Source organism: Pan troglodytes, chromosome 10 (genome assembly GCF_028858775.2).
Source record: "Pan troglodytes isolate AG18354 chromosome 10, NHGRI_mPanTro3-v2.0_pri, whole genome shotgun sequence".
NCBI classification, from domain to species: Eukaryota; Metazoa; Chordata; class Mammalia; order Primates; family Hominidae; genus Pan; species Pan troglodytes.
Genome location: NC_072408.2, coordinates 38,348,002 through 38,367,403, shown reverse-complemented (window position 1 = coordinate 38,367,403; position 19,402 = coordinate 38,348,002). Strand labels below are relative to the sequence as shown.

General features: G+C 43.4%; 1 protein-coding gene and 2 pseudogenes across 2 annotated transcripts in view; 2 read left to right on the top strand and 1 right to left on the bottom strand.

The window, feature by feature from the left end:
* Positions 1 to 19,402, top strand: part of OS9 (OS9 endoplasmic reticulum lectin) — a 62,345-nt gene that overhangs the window by 5,689 nt on the left and 37,254 nt on the right. The gene's annotated exons all lie outside the window — the stretch shown is intronic.
* On the bottom strand, positions 4,107 to 4,202 carry LOC112205172 (small nucleolar RNA U13; annotated as a pseudogene).
* On the top strand, positions 9,832 to 10,417 carry LOC100609355 (large ribosomal subunit protein uL13-like; annotated as a pseudogene).

The following is a 19,402-nucleotide window of genomic DNA, read 5'->3' as shown; positions in this document are numbered from 1 at the left end:
CGCCTCTGCCCGGCTGCCCATCATCTGGGATGTGAGGAGCGCCTCTGCCTGGCCGCCACCCTGTCTAGGAAGTGAGGAGCGCCTCTGCCCGGCCGCCTCATCTGGGAAGTGAGGAGCGCCTCTGCCCAGCTGCCCTGTCTGGGAAGTGAGGAGTGCCTCTGCCCGGCTGCCCATCGTCTGGGAGGTGAGGAGCACTTCTGCCTGGCCGCCCCATCTAGGAAGTGAGGAGCACCTCTGCCCGGCCGCCACCCCATCCGGGAGGTGGGGAGCGCCTCTGCCTGGCCGCCGCCCCATCTGGGAACTGAGGAGCGCCTCTGCCCGGCCACCCCATCTGAGAAGTGAGGAGCCCCTCTGCCCGGCAACCGCCCCGTCTGGGAAGTGAGGAGCATCTCTGCCTGGCCGCCCCATCTGGGAAGTGGGGAGTGCCTCTGCCCGGCCACCCCATCTGGGAAGTGGGGAGTGCCTCTGCCCGGCCGCCCCGTCTGGGAAGTGGGGAGTGCCTCTGCCCAGCCGCCCTGTCTGGGAAGTGGGGAGAACCTCTGCCCAGCCACCCATCGTCTGGGATGTGAGGAGAGCCTCTGCCTGGCCACCATCCCACCTAGGAAGTCAGGAGCGCCTCTGCCTGCCCGCCTCATCTGGGAAGTGAGGAGCGCCTCTGCCCGGCCGCCCTGTCTGGGAAGTGAGGAGCGCCTCTGCCCAGCCGCCCTTCATCTGGGAGGTGAGGAGCACCTCTGCCCGGCTGCCCCGTCTAGGAAGTGAGGAGCACCTCTGCCCGGCCGCCCCATGTGGGAGGTGAGGAGCGCCTCTGCCCGGCCGCCCATTGTCTGGGAAGTGAGGAGCGCCTCTGCCCTGCCGCCCCATCTGGGATGTGAGGAGCGCCTCTGCCCAGCCACCCCGTCTGGGAAGTGAGGAGCGCCTCTGCCTGGCTGCTGTGCAATCTTCCAAGTGTGAAGTGACAGGCTTTCTGCAGGTGTACCCAACAGCTCCGAAGGGACAGTGACCATCGAGAACGGGCCATGATGATGATGGTGGTTTTGTTGAAAAGAAAAGGGGGAAATGTGGGGAAAAGAAAGAGAGATCAGATTGTTACTGTGTCTGTGTAGAAAGAAGTAGACATAGGAGACTCCATTTTGTTCTGTACTAAGAAAAATTCTTCTGCCTTGGGATTCTGTTAATCTATAACCTTACCCCCAACCCCTTGCTCTCTGAAACATGTGCTGTGTCAACTCAGGGTTAAATGGATTAAGGTCGGTGCAAGATGTGCTTTGTTAAACAGATGCTTGAAGGCAGCATGCTCGTTAAGAGTCATCACCACTCCCTAATCTCAAGTACCCAGGGACACAAACACCGCGGAAGGCCTCAGGGACCTCTGCCTAGGAAAACCAGAGACCTTTGTTCACGTGTTTATCTGCTGACCTTCTCTCCACTATTATCCTATGACCCTGCCACATCCCCCTCTCCGAGAAACACCCAAGAATGATCAATAAATACTAAAAAAAAAAAAAAAAAGTAAAAAAAAAAGAACAAAGCTGTAGAAAACCAAAAAACAACAACAAGAACAAAAAGCTGAAAGAAATGTGCAACAATGAGGATACCATAACCTATGAATGACACACTGAGACCGGAAACCTAAAATGATGGTAACTGAGAATGGTGCTAAGGCCTTAAGTTTTGGTCACACTCTCACCTAAGTGAGAACCTGGCCAGAAAAGGGGAATTTTTTAAAACAAAATTATGGGAGGCCATTATTTTGGACAGAGCTCATGCACTAGGCCCTTACCAAATGAAACTAGAATGGAGTCACTTGTGCTAAATGTGACACAATCAAACTAAGGCTTTAAGAAAACACGTAGATCCTAGAACAGATCAGGTTTTGTTTTTCTCCCGTAAACAGATGTTCCAGCACAAGGAGATACCCTCTACTCAGTGCTTATTCTCTCCTTGCAAAACCCACTATTCTACTGTTTCCCAGTGGGTTTCAAAACCACATAAGTACATTTACAACAGTGATAGTAACATCAATGACTAAGGTTTTGGCCAATCTCTCAAAATTGAGAAAATGACCAAAATGGGAGAATTGTTAAAGCAAACTAAATATGGCCTGAGAAGGACTCCGTAATTCCATATTTGAGACCTTGTGGATGAACTGTAACTTAGCTTAATAGTCAGACAAAATTGAAAACCTAACTTAATAGTATGCACCCGTAACAATAGCTGAGTGCTGGCCAACCACTCATAGACTGCTGAGTGTTCAAACTAGTTCAAGTAAGGCAAACGCAGAGCTGTAACCAATCTCACTGTTTCTGTACCTCACTTCCGATTCCTGTATGTCACTTTAACTTTTTTGTCTATAAATTTGTTCTGATCACGAGGCATCCCTGAAGTCTGTGAATCTGCTCTGATTCTGGGGGCTGCCTGATTTGCGAATACTTCATTGCTCAATTAAACTCCTTTAAATTTAATTGGCTGAAGTTTTTCTTTTATCAGGGCAAAACCTGCCTCCCATTCTATTCAAAGTCACTCCTGCTCACTGAGATAAATGCACATCTGATTGCCTCCTTTGGAGAGGCTAATCAGAAACTCAAAAGAATACAACCATTTGTCTCTTATTTACCTATGACCTGGAAGCCCCTTCCCTGCTTTGAGTTGCCCAGCCTTTCCAGAGTGAACCAATGTTCATCTTACATATGTCTGATGTCTCATGTGTCCCTAAATGTATAAAACAAAACTGTGCTCTGACCACTTTGGGCACATGTCGTCAGGACCTCCTCAGGCTGTGCCACAGGCACACGTCCTCAACCTTGGCAAAATAAACTTTCTAAATTAACTGAGACCTGTCTCCGATTTTCAGGGTTCACACTTTTCACATTCCTATTATACAAGGCTGTATGTAACAGATGTCACTTTTTTACAAATTATATTTTACCTAATACATTTACAATTTTAGGTTGTGTACATCTTTTTTTTTTTTTTGGAGACAGAGTTTCGCTCTTTTTGCCCAGGCTGGAGTGCAGTGGCGCGATCTCGGCTCACTGCAACCTCTGCCTCCCGGGTTCAAGCAATACTCCTGCCTCAGCATCCCAAGTAGCTGGGATTACAGGCACCTGCCACCATGCCTGGCTAATTTTTTGTATTTTCAGTAGAGACGGGGTTTCACCATGTTGACCAGGATGGTCTCAATCTCTTGACCTCGTGATCCTCCCACCTCAGCCTCCCAAAGTGCTGGGATTACAGGTGTGACCCACCGCACCTGGCCAGTTGTTTACATCTTAAGCACACAACAGGTGCTTATTAGTGATGAAGTGGTGTAAACAATACCTGCTTATTTTTGAGTGTGATGCAGCCTAGTGGACCTGTATATGTGTCTGTAAGTTTAAGGTAACATGTTTACTTACAAACTGCTCCTCACCCCATCCAACACATCTCAGCAAATAATTCAGGATGATAGAATATATTACATTACTCTGAATTTATACATCATATCACCTTATAATTTATTAATTACACTTATTACAATATCCTTAAGATAAATTCCTAGCAGTGGGATTTTTAAATGAAAGGATTATATACATATTAAATTTGGATAGTTAGTCCCAAATTGTCCTCCAGAAAGGTTATACCAATTTACACTCTCGCCAAGTATTGCCACCATATTTTTAAGGTTGCCTAGTATTCTGTCATGTAGATGTACCATCATTAAAATGCTTTAATAGTGCCTGCCCAGGCCAAGCGCGGTGGCTCACACCTGTAATCCCAGCACTTTGGGAGGCCGAGGTGGGCGGATCATGAGGTCAGGAGTTCGAAACCAACCTGGTCAACATAGTGAAACCCAGTTTCTACTAAAAATACAAAAAATTAGCCGGGTGTGGTGGTAGACACCTGTAATCCCAGCTACTCAGGAGGCTGAAGCAGGAGAATCACTTGAATCTGGGAGGCAGAGGTTGCAGTGAGCCAAGATTGCGACATTGCACTCCAGCCGGGGTGACAGTGCTAGACTCTGTCTCAAAAAAAAAAAAAGTGCCTGCTCTCCTTTTCTCTTCCTCTTCCTCTCCCTCTTCCTCTCCTTCTCCTTCTCTTCCCCTCCTTCTCCTTTTTGTCATCATTGTCATCAGACAGGTAATGTACCAATGCTGTAAAAAGGTGGCACATCTCATACTTGTGCGTGAACACCCAATCATCATGCATATGACCCACAAAAGGATCGTGCATGCTATTATTATTGCTGTTATTACTAGATATTTTCACTTTTTGCTAATATTATTATTATTATTATTTGAGACGGACTCTCGCTCTGTCACCCAGGCTGGACCGCAATGGCGCTATATTAGCTCACTGCAAGCTCTGCCTCCTGGGTTCACACCATTCTCCTGCCTCAGCCTCCTGAGTAGCTGGGACTACAGGCGCCCGCCACCACGCCCGGCTAATTTTTTTGTATTTTTAGTAGAGACGGGGTTTCACCGTGTTAGCCAGGATGGTCTTGATCTTCTGACCTCGTGATCTGCCCACCTCGGCCTCCCAAGGTGCTGGGATTACAGGCGTGAGCCACTGCACCCGGCCAATATTATTATATCATATTATTGATGTTTTCTTGGCACTTTTTCCATTTTCTTTTCATTTTTGAGACAGGTTTTCACTCTGTTGCACAGGTTTGAGTGCAGTAGCATGATAACAGCTCACTGCAGCCTCAAACTCCTGGGCTCAAGCAATCCTCCTGCCACAGCCTCCTGAGTATCTAGGACTACAGGAGTGTGCCATCATACCTGGCTAATTTAAAAAATTTTTTGTAGAGGCAGAGTCATGTTATGTTGCCCATGCTGCTCTCAAAGTCCTAGCTTTAAGTGATCCTCCCACCTTGGCCTCCCAAAGCACCATCTTCTTTTTTATTAAAAAATATGGCTGGGCGAGGTGACTCACGCCTGTAATCACAGCACTTTGGGAGGCCAAGGCAGGTGGATTGCTTGAGCCCAGGAGTTTGAGACCAGCCTGGACAACATGGTGAAACCCCGTTTCCACACATACACAAAAATCCCCAAAAATTAGCCGGGTGGGGGTGATGCACACCTGCAGTCCCAGCTTCTCAGGAAGCTGAGGTGGGAGGATCTCTTTGAGCCCTGGAGGCCGAGGCTGCAGTGAGCCGAGATTGTGCCACTGCACTTCGGCCTGGATGACAGAGCGAGACTCTGTCTCTTTAAAAACAAACAAACAAACAAACAAAAAACGGACATGGTGGTTCATGCCTGTAATCCCAGCACTTTGTCAGGCCGAGGGGGGCAGATCACCTGGGGTCAGGAGTTCGAGACCAGCCTGGCCAACGTGGTGAAACCCCATCTCTACTAAAAATACAAAAAATTAGCCAGGTGTGGTGGCATGTGCCTGTAGTCCCAGCTACTCGGGAGGCTGAGACAGGAGAATCACTTGAACCTGGGAGGCGGAGGTTGCAGTGTGCCAGCCTGGGTGACAAGGGCAAAACTCCATCACAAAAAAAAAAAAAGTGGCTAATGCCTATAATCCCAACACTTGGGGAAGTAGAGGCAGGAGGACACTTTGAACCCAGAAGTTTGATATCAGCCTAGGAAAGATAGGAAAATCCTTTCTCTATTAGAAAACAAACAAAGAAACAAACAAAACACTACTTGCCTGTTTTTGTTTGTTTGTTTTGTGAGACGGAGTCCCAGTTGCTCAGGAGGCTGAGGCACGAGAATCAGTTGAACCCGAGAGGTGGAGGTTGCAGTAAGCCTAGATCGCACCACTGCACTCCAGCCTGGGTGACAGAGTGAGACTCCATTTCAAAACAACAACAACAACAACAACGACAAAAAAATAAAAACAAAAACAAAGAGTGTCCTTTGTGAAGCTGTGAAAAGTATTAATTTTGTTAAATCTCAACCCTTGAGTGAACATCTTTTGAAAATTCTGTCTAACAAAATGGGAAGTATGGGTAAAGTGCTTTTGCTCCCTACCAAAGTCTGGTTGTTTGGAAGAAAAGCACTTGTGTTATTTAGACACAAACGGAACTAGCCAATTTTTTTTCAGTGAACGCATTTTTTACTTGAAAGTATAATGAACTATGTTTATTGAGTCTTGAGTATTAGGCAGACAGTTTTACAAAAATAAACAAAGTAAGCCTGTCGCTTCAAGGAAAGCAACTTAACATTATTTGTTGGCAATGATAAAGTTAGAACTTTCAAGCAAAATAGAATTTTGTACCTGCCACCCAAGCTTGACCGTTTCCCAATACTTAAAGACTTTTCTGATGAGACTGGTGGTGATATTAAAGAATGTTATTTTAAAAACGTTGTACAGTGAAATGTGGCAACATTTGCAAGCTCTGCATAGCTCAGTGAACCAATGTTTTCCAAATGACCAATTCATTGTGGATACAAAATCATGCATGGGTAAAAAAATCCAATCAAAGTGCAAGATAGATTTTCACATAACCCAGAGTGGAAAAGGCTTATTGATATAGTTTCAGATTTTACATTGCAGCTAATGTTTAAGAAACAAATATTTCAGCCTGGGCAACATTGGGAGATGCTGTCTCTACAGTTTTTTTTTTTTTTTCAATTTAGCCAGGTGTGATGGCACCTCCTTGTAGTCCCAAGTACTCAGGAGGCTGAGGTGGAAGGATCGCTTGAGCTCAGGAGGTCAAGGCTGCAGTGAGCTATGATTGTACCACTGCCCTACGCACTCCAGCCTGGGTGTCACAGCAAGACCCTGTCTCAAGAGAAAAGAAAGAAAGAAAGAAAGGAAGGAAGAAAGAAAGGGAGAGAGAGAGAAAGAAAGAACTATTTGTTGAGTGTGGTGTAATAAACAAAAGGCAACTAAATCCTGCATCATACAGTTCTTGTTTTTTGTTTTTTTAGACATGGAGTCTCACTATGTTGCCTAGGCTGGCCTCAAACTCCTGGGCTCAAGTGATCCTACTGCTTCAGCCTCTTGAGTAGCTTGGACTACAGGTACAGTGGCTCAGAATTCTTCATATAGTTTAGCCAAAATAACTTATCACAAATATATTGAATGGAGGCTGGGGGTGGTGGCTCATGCCTATAATCCCAGGGCTTTGGGAGGCTGAGGTGAGTGGATCACTTGAGCCCAGGAGTTCAAGACTAGCTGAGCAACATGGTAAAACCCCATCTCTACAAAAAATACAAAAAAATTAGCCAGGTATGGTGGTGCACGCCTGTAGTCCTAGCTACTCAGGGGGCTGAGGTGGGAGGATAACTTGAACCTGGGAGGCTGAGGCTGCAGTGAGCCATAATGGCACTACTGCACTCCAGCCTAGGTGACAGAGTGAGACTCCATCTCAAAAATAAACAGGTCGGACACGGTGGCCCATGCCTGTAATCCCAGCACTTTGGGAGGCCGATGCAGGTGGATCATGAAGTCAAGATAGCGAGACCATCCTGACCAACACGGTGAAACCCCGTCTCTATTAAAAATACAAAAATTAGCTGGGTGTGGTGGCGGACGCCTGTAGTCCCAGCTACTTGGGAGGCTGAGGCAGGAGAATTGCTTGAAACCGGGAGGTGGAGGTTGCAGTGAGCCAAGACCATGCCACTGCACTCCAGCCTGGCGACAGAGTGAGACTCCATCTCAAAAAAAAAAAAAAAAAAAAAAAAGGGCCGGGCGCGGTGGCTCATGCCTGTAATCCCAGCACTTTGGGAGGCCGAGGCGGGCGGATCACAAGGTTAGGAGATCAAGACCATCCTGGCTAACAGGGTGAAACCCCATCTCTACTAAAAAATACAAAAAATTAGCCGGGCATGGAGGCGGGTGCCTATAGTCCCAGCTACTTGGGAGGCTGAGGCAGGAGAATGGCGTGAACCCGGGAGGCAGAGCTTGCAGTGAGCCGAGATCGTGCCACTGCACACTCCAGCCTGGGCAATAGAGCGAGACTCCGTCTCAAAAAAAAAAAAAAAAGTAGGGAAGTGAACTGTGCAGCCTTCAGTCTGTGGCCAAAGGCCCAAGAGCCCCTGGCAAACCACTGGCGTAGGTCCAAGAGTCCAAAAGCTGAAGAACCTGGAGTCCAACGTTCAAGGGCAGGAAGCATCAAGCATGGGAGAAAGATGGAGGCCAGAAGACTTGGTCAGTCTAGCCCTTCCACGTTCCTCTCCTTTTATCCCAGCCACGCTGGCAGCTGATTAAATGATGCCCATCCAGATAGAGATTGGGTCTGCCTCTGCTGGTTCACGGACTCAAATGTTAATCTCCTTTGGTAAGACCCTCACAGACACACCCAGGAACAATACTTCGCATCCTTCAATCCAATCAAGTTGATACTCAGTATTAACACACCAATTTAAAGTGTAGATTCAATGGTTTTTAGTATATTCACAGAGTTGTGCACTACAATCAGTTCTAGAACATTTTTATCACCCCCAAAAAAACTCTGCACCCGTTAGCAGTCACTACCCATTTCCCAACTTTCAGTGAGCTCCCCAGCCCAACGTAACCTCTTATCTACTTTCTGTCCATTGAATTACCTATTCTGGGCATTTCATATAAATGTAATCACACAATATGTGGTTTTGAAGACTAGCTTTGTTCACTTAGCCTCTTTTATCCTCTTTTCTCTTTTTTTTTTTTTTTTTTTTTTTGAGATGGAGTCCTGCTCTGTCACCCAGGCTGGAGTGCAGTGGCGCGATCTCAGCTCACCACAACCTTGGCTGGCCTCCCGGGTTCAAGCAATTCTCCTGCCTCAGCCTCCCAAGTAGCTGAGATTATAGGCACCCGCCACCATGCTCGACTAATTTTTTTTTTGTATTTTTAGTAGAATGTGGTTTCACCATGTTGGCCAGGCTTGTCTCAAACTCCTGGCCTCAGGTGATCCGCCCGCCTTGGCCTCCCAAGGTGCTGGGATTACACGCATGAGCCACCGCACCTGGCCTAGAGTATATGTTTTGTACTTCTTTGCTACGTGTATTTCTAATTATTTTATTCTTTTTGACGGTATTGCAAATGAAATTATGTTCTTACTTTTGTTCTTAGATTGTTCATTGCAAGTGTATAGAAATACAATTGATTCTTGTATTCTGCAACCTTGTTGAACTCTTCTATTAGTTCTAATAGATTTTTTAGTGAATTCCTTAGGATATTTTAGATATAAGGTCATCTGCAAATAGAGATGGTTTTGTTTTTCTCTCCAATCTGTATGCCTTTTACATTCATTCATTCATCTACATACAACATTCATCTTCTTGCCTAATTACACTGGCTAGAATGTCCGGTACAATGTCAAATAGAAATGGTAAGAGTAGGTATTCTTGTCTTATTCCTAAAATTAGAGAGAGAAATCATTCATTTTTTACCAAAAAGTATGATATTAGTTGTGGGTTTTTTGTAGATGCTTGATGACTTTTATCAGGTTGATTAAGTCCCTTTATCTTCCTGGTTTATTAAATGTTTTTATCATGAAGAGATGTTGAATTTTGTCAAATGTCTTTTCTGTGTCTACTAAGATGACCATGTGGTTTTTGTCCTTTAGTCTATGGATAGGATGTACAACATTAATTTTATTTCTTATGTTAACTCAAGCTTTCATTCCTGGGATAAATCCCACTTGGTCGTGGTATATAATCCTTTTTATTTGTTGTTGAATTCATGGTAATTTGTGGAGAATTTCTGGGTCTATATTCATAAGAAATAGTCTACAGTTTTCTTGTATTGTGTTTGTCTGATTTTGGTATCTGAGTAGTATTACCTCATTGAATGGGCTTGGAAGAGCTTCATTTTCTTCTATTTTTGGAAAAGCTTGTGAAGAAATAGTATTGATATTTTCTTCATGGGAAGTTTCTGATTTATAATTCAATCTTTTCTAGGCGGCTGCTGAAGATGGCGGAGGGGCAGATCCTAGTGCTCGATGGCCGAGGTCACCTCCTGGGCTGCCTGGCGGCCATCGTGGCTAAGCAGGTGCTGCTGGGCCGGAAGGTGGTGATAGTGCGCTGCGAGGGCATCAACATTTCTGGCAATTTCTACGGAAACAAGTTGAAGTACCTGGCTTTCCTCCGCAAGCGGATGAACACCAGCCCTTCCCGAGGCCCCACATCTTCTGGCAGAGCTTGCGAGCCGGGCCGCCCCACGACAGCAGCCAGCCAGGCCGCCTAGGACCTGCCACCAGGTGTTCGGTGGCGTCCCACCGCCCCGTGAGAGGAAAAAGCGGATGGTGCTTCCTGTTGCCCCCAAGGTTGTGCGTCTGAAGCCTACGAGAAAGTTCGCCTACCTGGGGTGCCTGGCTCACGAGATTGGCTGAAACTACCAGACCGTGACAGCCACCCTGGAGGAGAAGGGGAAGGAGAAAGCCAAGATCCAGGACCAGAAGAAACAACTCCTGAGGCTATGGAGACAGGCCGAAAAGAATGTGGAGAAGAAAATTGACAAATACAGGGAGGTCCTCAAGGCCCACGGACTCCTGGCCTGAGCCCGGTAAAGACTGTTTATTACTTATGCTTGGCCTGGCCTGCCCTTCCTCCATCGTGGCCCTGGAATGTGGGGGACCCAGGGGCAGCAGTCCAGGTGCCACAGGCAGCCTGGGACTTAGGAAGCTTGGGAGCAAGGAAAGGGTCTTAGTCACTGCCTTTCAATAAGGTTACTTAAAGCCCTTGAAGAATTGTGCAGGCATAATTCATCTGTGACCAATAGAGCAACAAATTACTTCAGTTTCAATATCAGCGAAAGGGAGCTGGAACACTAATTGGAGGGGCCCTACCTTGTGAGCAGGGCATCTGTTTAACTTCCCAACTAGTCATACACTATACTTTGCAGCTGTTAGAATGTGAACAAGCGCTTGGGGGACAGCATTAGCTTGCTGTTGTACGAAGGGTATTTATAAAAGCACAGACTGGGAAGATGTGTGATCAAGGAGTTACAGGCATTGCCCGTGCTTCTTGCCTGTATTTTGTGATTGGAATCAAATAAATTACTTTTATTCCTTTTTTTTTTTTGAGACGGAGTCTCGCTCTGTCGCCCAGGCTGGAGTGCAGTGGCGCGATCTCGGCTTACTGCAAGCTCCGCCTCCTGGATTCACACCATTCTCCTGTCTCAGCCTCCCGAGTAGCTGGGACTGCAGGCACCCGCCACCATGCCCAGCTGATTTTTTGTATTTTCAGTAGAGACGGGGGTTTCACCGTGTTAGCCAGGAAGGTCTCGATCTCCTGACCTCGTGATCTGCCCACCTCGGCCTCCCAAAGTGCTGGGATTACAGGCATGAGCCACGAAGCCCCGCTGATATTCTTTTTGATGATAGATACAAGTATTTCCTGAAATCAGTGGCCTCATAACTGGTATTTATTTCTCATTTCATTTTTCCCTTGATCAATTTGAAGTTATATAATTCTATGTCCACACTTTTACTGGTTACCTACAACACAAACCTTTCATTTATCAAAATATGAAGTTAATCAATATTATTTGTATCAATAAGAGTTCATTCAGGAAAACAAAAGTAACACTAGATGCTTCAATACAAAATGCAGTGCAGGGAGTTGATTAAATAAGTGTTGGAGGAATGAAGAAGCAAAGGAAAACATTGAGGTAACATAGAGATAAAATCTGCAAGGAGCAGCTACCACCTTTGGAGCTGGGGAAACAAAGGGAAGAGGCTGGGGTTATCTAAACCAAAAGTTCAGATAAAGGACCTAACAGAACTGAGGCTTAGGCCTCTGAGGATGGGGATGTTTCCTGATTGGTGCTGGATGTCTAAGAGGGCACAATGAGTCTGGTTCTGGGAGAGCTGAGAGAAGCTTGAGGCTGAACTAACTTCTGATGCTAGGCCAACACTGACAGGCATAGCAAGCAAAGAGGAAAATGAAAGTCACTTTTCTTTCAGTTTTCCAGTCTCCCTTAACACTCCTATTGATAGAAACTAAGAGGGAGCCAGTTGACAGGAAAGAAATGTGAATAAAACTGTCTTTGTTCACAGATGACATGATTGTCTATGTAGAAATTCCAAAAGAATTAACAAAAAATTTCTGAAACTAATAATGATTATAGCAAATTTGTAGGATACAGGTTAATATAAAAAAGTACATTGCTTTTCTTTATACCAGCAATGAGCAAGTGGAATTTGAAATTAAAAACACAATACTCCCCAAAAATAAACTACTTAGGTTTAAATGTAACAAAATATGTACAAGATCTATACGAGGAAAATTATAAACTCTGATGGAAGAAATCAAAGAACTAAATAAAAGGAGAGATATTCCGTGTTCATGGAAAGGAAGACTTGATATTGTCAAAATGTCAATTCCGCCCTATTTGACTGATACATTCAATGCAATCTCAATAAAAATCCTAGCAAGTTGTTTTGTGGATATCTACAAACTGATTCTAAAGTTACTATGGAGAGGCAAAAGATCTGAAGTAGCCAACACAATGACATAGGAGACCAAAGTTGGAAGACTGATAGTACCTAACTTCAAGACTTAGTATAAAGCTACAATAATCAAGACAGTGAGGTATTGGCAAAGTAATAGACAAATGGATCAATGGAACCCAGAAATAGACCCACATAAATGCAGTCAACTGATCTTTGACAAAGAAGAGGAGAGAAGCCAGTACAATGGAGAAAAGATAACCTTGTCAACAAATGGTACTCGAACAACTGGGCATCCACATGCCAAAAAAAAAAAAAAAAGAATCTAGACACAGACCTTACACCCTCAACAAAAATTATCTCAAAATGGATCATAGATCTAAATGTAAAATGCAAACTATAAAAGTCTTAGCATATAACATAGGAGAAAATCTAGATGAACTTGGGTATGGCCATAACTTTTTAGATACAATGCCAAAAGCATGATCCATGAAAGAATTGATAAGCTGGATTTCATTAAAACTAAAAACTTGCTCTGTGAAAGACACTATAAAAAGAAATGAAAGGACAAGACGCAGGCTAGGAGAAAGTATTTGCCACTTTGGGAGGCCAAGGTGGGAAGATCGCTTGAACACAGGTGTTCAAGACCAGCCTGGGCAACACAGCGAAACTCTGTCTCTAGACAAAATTTGGCTGGGCATGGTGGCTCACGCCTGTAATCCCAGCACTTTGGAGGGCCAAGGCAGGCAGATCACAAGGTCAGGAGTTTGAGACCAGCCTGGCCAATATGGTGAAACCCCATCTCTAATAAAAATACAAAAAATTACCTGGGCATAGTGGCACACGCCTGTAATCCCAGCTACTCGGGAGGCTGAGGCAGGAGAATCGCTTGAAACCGGGAGGCAGAGGTTGCAGTGAGCCGATTGCGCCACTGCACTCCACCCTGGTGACAGAGCGAGACTGTGTCTCAAAATAAATAAATAAATAAATAAAAATTAGCCAGATGTGGTGGCATGCACCTGTAGTCCCAGCTATTCAGGAGGCTGAGGTGGGAGAATCACTTGAGCCCAGAGCTCAAGGCTACAGTAAGCCATGATTATGTCGCTGCACTCCAGCCTAGGTGACAGAGCAAGAATATATATATATATATTTGTATATATATATTTATATATATTTATATATATACACACATATATATACACATATACACACACATGCATATACACATACATATATCTATATATATATTTACAAAAGATGTTTCTGATAAAGGACTAGTTTCCAAAATATCAAAGAACTCTTAAAATTCAACAATAAATGTATTTAGTCAGGTTTTCCAGAGAAACAGAATCAATAGGAGAGATATATAAGTAAATAGACAGGTAGGTAGAAAGGTAGATAGTCAGATATATAGAGAGATATTTATTATGAGGGATTGGCTTACACAATGATTAAGTCCCACAATCTGTCATCTGCAAGCTGGAGGCCAGGAAAGCCAGTGCTGTAGTTCTGATCCAAATCTAACACCTGTGAATCAGGGGGCTAATGGTGTTAAGTCTCAGTCTGAGTCCAGAGGCCTAAGAACTAAGGCCAGGTGCGGTGGCTCATGCCTATAATTTGGGAGGCCAAGGCAGGCATATCACTTGAGGTCAGGAGTTCGAGACCAGCCTAGCCAACATGGTGAAACCCCGTCTCTACTAAAAATACAAAAATTAGCCGGGTGTGTTGGCATGTGCCTATAATCCCAGCTACTTGGGAGGCTGAGGCAGGAGGATTGCTTGAACTTGGAAGGTTCGGTGTGCAGTGAGCCGTGATTGTGCCACTGCATTCCAGCCTGTATGACAGAGTGAGACCCTGTCTCCAAAAAAAAAAAAAAAAAAAAGGGCAAATAAACATATGTAAAGATGTTCCACATCATATGTCTCTAGGAAACTGCAAATTAAAACAAAAATGAGATACCACTACACACTTATTAGAATGGCCAAAATCTAGAACACTGAAAACGCCAAATGCTGTCAAGGATGTAGAACAACAGGAGCGCTCATTCATTGTTGGTGGGAATGCCAAATGGTACAGCTACTTTGGAAGGCAGTTTGGCAATTTCTTACAATACTAAATATACTCTTACGATATTATCCAGCATTCATGCTTTTTGGTATATGCTTAAATTAGTTGAAAACTTATGTTCACACAAACCTGCACATGGGTGTTTATAGCAGCTTTATCCTTAATTGTCAAAACTTATAAGCAACCAAGATGTCTTTCTGTAGATGAATGGAAAACTAAACTATGGTATATCTAGACATGAAATATTATTCAGTGCTATAAAGAAATGAGCTATTAAGCCATAAGAAGACATGGAGGAACATGCATTGAGTGCATATTATTAAGTAAAAGAAGCCAGCTGAAAAGGCTAAATACTGTGATTCCAACTATGTGACATTCTGGAAAAGGCAAAACTATGGAGACAGTAAAAAGATCAGTGGTTGCCAGGGACTGGGGTAGGGAAAGGGATAAAGGGGTGGACCACAGAGGATTTTTAGGGCAGTAAGACCATTCTGTATGATACTTATATGATGGATACAGGTCATTATACATTTATCCAAACCCAGAGAATGTACAACACAGAGTTGTGTTCACCACAGTGAACCCATGTGTAAACTGTGGACCTTGGGTGATAATGATGTATCAATATAGGCTCATCAGCTGTAACAAGTGTGCCACTCTGGGGCAGGATGTTGACAGTGGGGGAGGCTGTGCATGTGTGGGGACAAAGGGTATATGAATATACTCATATTTTCTGATCAGTTTCACTGTGAACCTAAATCTGCTGTTTGAAACAATAAGTCAATTTAAGAAAGAAAACAAAATGTAGTTTGCAGAATACCAGCCCCAGCATCATGATGTATAGAAGGGTGGATTTGAAGTTGAAGGACATAGTTTGATAATCAGCATACTATCCTTGCAGACAATATAAGAAGCCTAGAACAATTTAACTTTGTCTGCCTACCTCCCAATGTCTATGTTATTGTTTTAATGTGTTTTAATTCTATATTTTTACTTAAATTCCAGAAAACATTAATGTTGTTGTTTTATTACTTTCTTTTTTATTTCTTTTTTTTTTTTTTAGTACAGGGTCTCCCTAGGTAGCCCAGGCTGGTCTCGAACTCCTGGCCTCAAGTGATCCTCTCCTCTTGGCCTCCCAATGTTCTGGGATTACAGGCATGAGCCACCACACCTGGCTATCCTCATTACTGAAATGTATTTACACTAGTCATAAAATTTCTAGTGGAAGTTGTTTTCTTTCATCACATTAAAGATATCAACTATTGACTTCTGTCTTTCATTGTTGCCATAAGAAGTTAGTTTTCAGTCTAAACTGCTGCTCCTTTGAAGGGAAGCTGTTTCTCTAGCTGCTTTTAATTTAATTTTTTACTCTGGTAAAAGTTGCATGCAGTGAAGTACACAGACCTTACCTGTATAAGGGCAGTGAATTTTGACAAATGCATACACTCATATATCCCACAATCTGGCTGCTTTTAAGATCTGCTGTTTTCCTTTAATGTTATTCGGTTTCACCATCCTATGTTCATGTGTGGACTTCTTTTTATCTATCCTGTCTGAAATGTGTTGGGCCTCTTGAATCTGTGTTGATTCGTATCTTTCATTAGTTCTGAAAAATGCCCAATCATTAGGTTTGCACCATGATCTCTTCTCATTCCAGAACTCCAATTAGTTAGAATTTTTTTTTTTTTTTTTTTTTTTTAGACAGAGTTTCCCTCTGTTGCCAGGCTGGAGTGCAGTGGTGCGATCTTGGCTCACTGCAACCTCCGTCTCCCGGGTTCAAGTGATTCTCCCGCCTCAGTCTCCTGAGTAGCTGGGACTAGGCGCGCACCACCCAGCTAATTTTTGTATTTTTAGTAAAGACAGGATTTCACCATGTTGGCCAGGATGGTCTGAATCTCTTGACCTCGTGATCCGCCTGCCTTGGTCTCCCAAAGTGCTGGGATTACAGGCATGAGCCACAGTGCTCAGCCTAGTTAGATTTTTACTCTGCTCTTCATATATCTTTCTCTTTCGTACTCTCCTCTTTGTTGCTCTGCATTTTATTCTGGTTAAGTTATTCTCATCTATCTTCCAGTTCATTAATCCTACCTTCAGCTAAATCTAAACTGGTCTTTGGGTTACTTAAAAGAAATTTTAAATGGAAAATTTCGAACACAATCAAAAGTATAATGAATCCCTCTGTACCTATCATCTTGCTGCAACAATTACAAAATATACTTAATTTTGTTTCATCTATATCTCACCAATTTCCCCTGGACTCCCACAGGATTATTTTAATGCAAATCCCAGACATTATGCCATTCCATTAATAAATACATGAGTATGTATCTCTAAGAGTTAAGGACCATTTTAAAAACCATACCAAAATACCGTGATTACATCTAACAAAATTAACAAATTCTTTTTTTCTTTTTTTTTTTTTTTTGAGGCAAAGTCTTACTCCATCCTACCCAGGGTGGAGTTCAGAGGCAAGATCTCAGCTCACTGCAACCTCTGCCTCCCCAGCTCAAGAGATTCTCATGCCTCAGCCTCTCAAGTAGCTGGGATTACAGGTGCCCGCCACCACGGATGCTAATTTTTTGGTATTTTTATTTTTACTTTTTTTTTTTTGAGACAGAGTTTCACTCTTGTTGCCCAGGCTGGAGTGCAGTGGCGTGATCTCGGCTCACTGCCACCTCCACCTCCCAGGTTCAAGCAATTCTCCTACCTCAGCTGGTCTCAAACTTCTGACCTCAAGTGATCCACCTGCCTTGGCCTGCTGGGATTACAGGCCTGAGCCACTGTGCTCAGCCAACAATATCTTAATATCACATAATATCCAGTGTCCATAATTGACTAATAAAAGTTTTTTTATAGATAGTTTGATTCAGGATCCAAATAAGATCTACGCATTACATTTGGTTGCTATGTCTCCTAGATCTCTTTTATTCTGTAACAGTTCTCATTCCCCACCTTTTTCCTCTTGCAGTGTACTTTGTTGAAGAAACTGGAGCTTTGATTCCGTTTGTTCCTGATTACATTCCTGTGGTGTCATTTAACACATTCTCTGAGTTCTCCTATTTCCTGTAAACTGTTGGTTATATTTAGAATTTTCTTTGGGCTGGGCATGGTGGCTCATGCCTGTAATCCCAGCACTTTGGGAGGCCAAGGCGGGCAGACCACCTGAGGTCAGGAGTTCAAGACCAGCCAGACCAACATGGTGAAACCCCGTCTCTGCTAAAAAGACAAAAATTAGCCAGGCATGGTGGCGCGTGCCTGTAATCCCAGCTACTCAGGAGGCTGAGGCAGGAGAATCGCTTGAACCCCGGAGGCAGAGGTTGCAGTGAGCTGAGATCATGCCACGGTACTCCAGCCTGGGTGACAGAGCCACACTCTGTCTTAAAAAAAAAAAAAAAAAGTCTTCTTTGGAGAGCAAGAATCCTTCATAGATAAATGTTCTGCGTTTCCTATTGTATCACATCAAGAAGCCCTGGTTGTTCCTCCTTTCGCGATGTTAGATTTTGTCAGTGTATTCACTTGGTGTCCATTTGATTCACCCACAAGCCACGTAACTAATGTTTTGGAGGTCATTGGTGACTGTTGACTGGATTATTTATTTCATTAGGACTGTAAAAAGATGGCAGCATATCATTCCTTCTGCACTTATTAGCTGAAATTATTCTATAAAGAAGAATTCTTAAGTTATTTAATTATCCATTCATTTTAAAATTTATTTTTTATTTTTAAATTTATATTTATATTTATATTTAAAAAAATTTTTTTGAGACGGAGTCTCACTCTCGTTGCTCAGGCTGGAGTGCAATGGCGTGACCTCGGCTAACTGCAACCTCCACCCCCTGGGTTCAAGCGATTCTCCTGCCTCAGCCTCCAGAGTAGCTGGGACTATAGGCACATGCCACCATGCCCAGCTAATTTTTGTATTTTTAGTAGAGAAGGGGTTTCACCATGTTGTCCAGGCTGGTCTCAAACTCCTGATCTCAAACTCCTGATCTCAAGTGATCCTCCTGCCTCAGCCTCCCAAAGTGCTGGGATTACAGGTGTGAGCCACCATACCCGCCTATTTTTATTTTTTATTTCAATAGTTTTTGGAGTACAGGTGGTTTTCGGTTACATGGATAAGTTCTTTGGTGGTGATTTCAGAAATTTTGGTGCACCCGTCACCCAAGCAGTGTACACTGTACCCAACATGTAGTCTTTTATCACTCATCCCCCTCTCCCATTCCACCTCCAAGTCCCCAAATTCCATTATATCATTTTTATGTCTTTGCATCCTCACAGCTTAGTTCCCACTTATAAGTGAGAACATATGGTATTTGGTTTTCCATTCCTGAGTTATTTCACTTAGAATAATGGCCTCTAGCTCCATTCAAGTTGCTGTAAAAGACATTATTTTACTCTTTTTATGGCTGAATAGTATTCCGTGTGTATATATACCACATTTTCTTCATCCACTAATTTGTTGATGGGCACTTAGGTTTGTTTCATATTTTTGCAACTGCAAATTGTACTGCTATAAGCTTATAATGACTTCTTTTTCCTTTGGGTAGATACCCAGCAGTGGGATTGTTGGATTGAATGGTAGTTCTACTTTTAGTTTTTAAAGGATCTCCATACTGTTTTCCATAGTGGTTGTACTAGTTTACATTCCCACCAGCAGTGTAAAAGTGTTCCCTTTTGACCACATCCACACCAACATCTATTATTTTTTGACTTTTTTATTATGGCCATTCTTGCAGAAGAAAGGTGGTATATCATTGTGGTTGTAATTTGCATTTCCCTGATAATTAGTGATGTTGAGCATTTTTTCAAATGTTTGTTGGCTGTTTGTATATTCTTGTCCTTTGTCAACTTTTTGATGGGATTGCTTTTTGATTGTGTTGTTTGTTTGATGGTATTGTTTGTTTGTTTTCTTGCTGGTTTGTCTGAGTTCCTTTTAGATTCTGGATATTAGTCCTTTGGCAGATGCATAGTTTGTGAATATTTTCTTCCACTCTGTGTATTGTCTGTTTACTCTGCTGATTATTT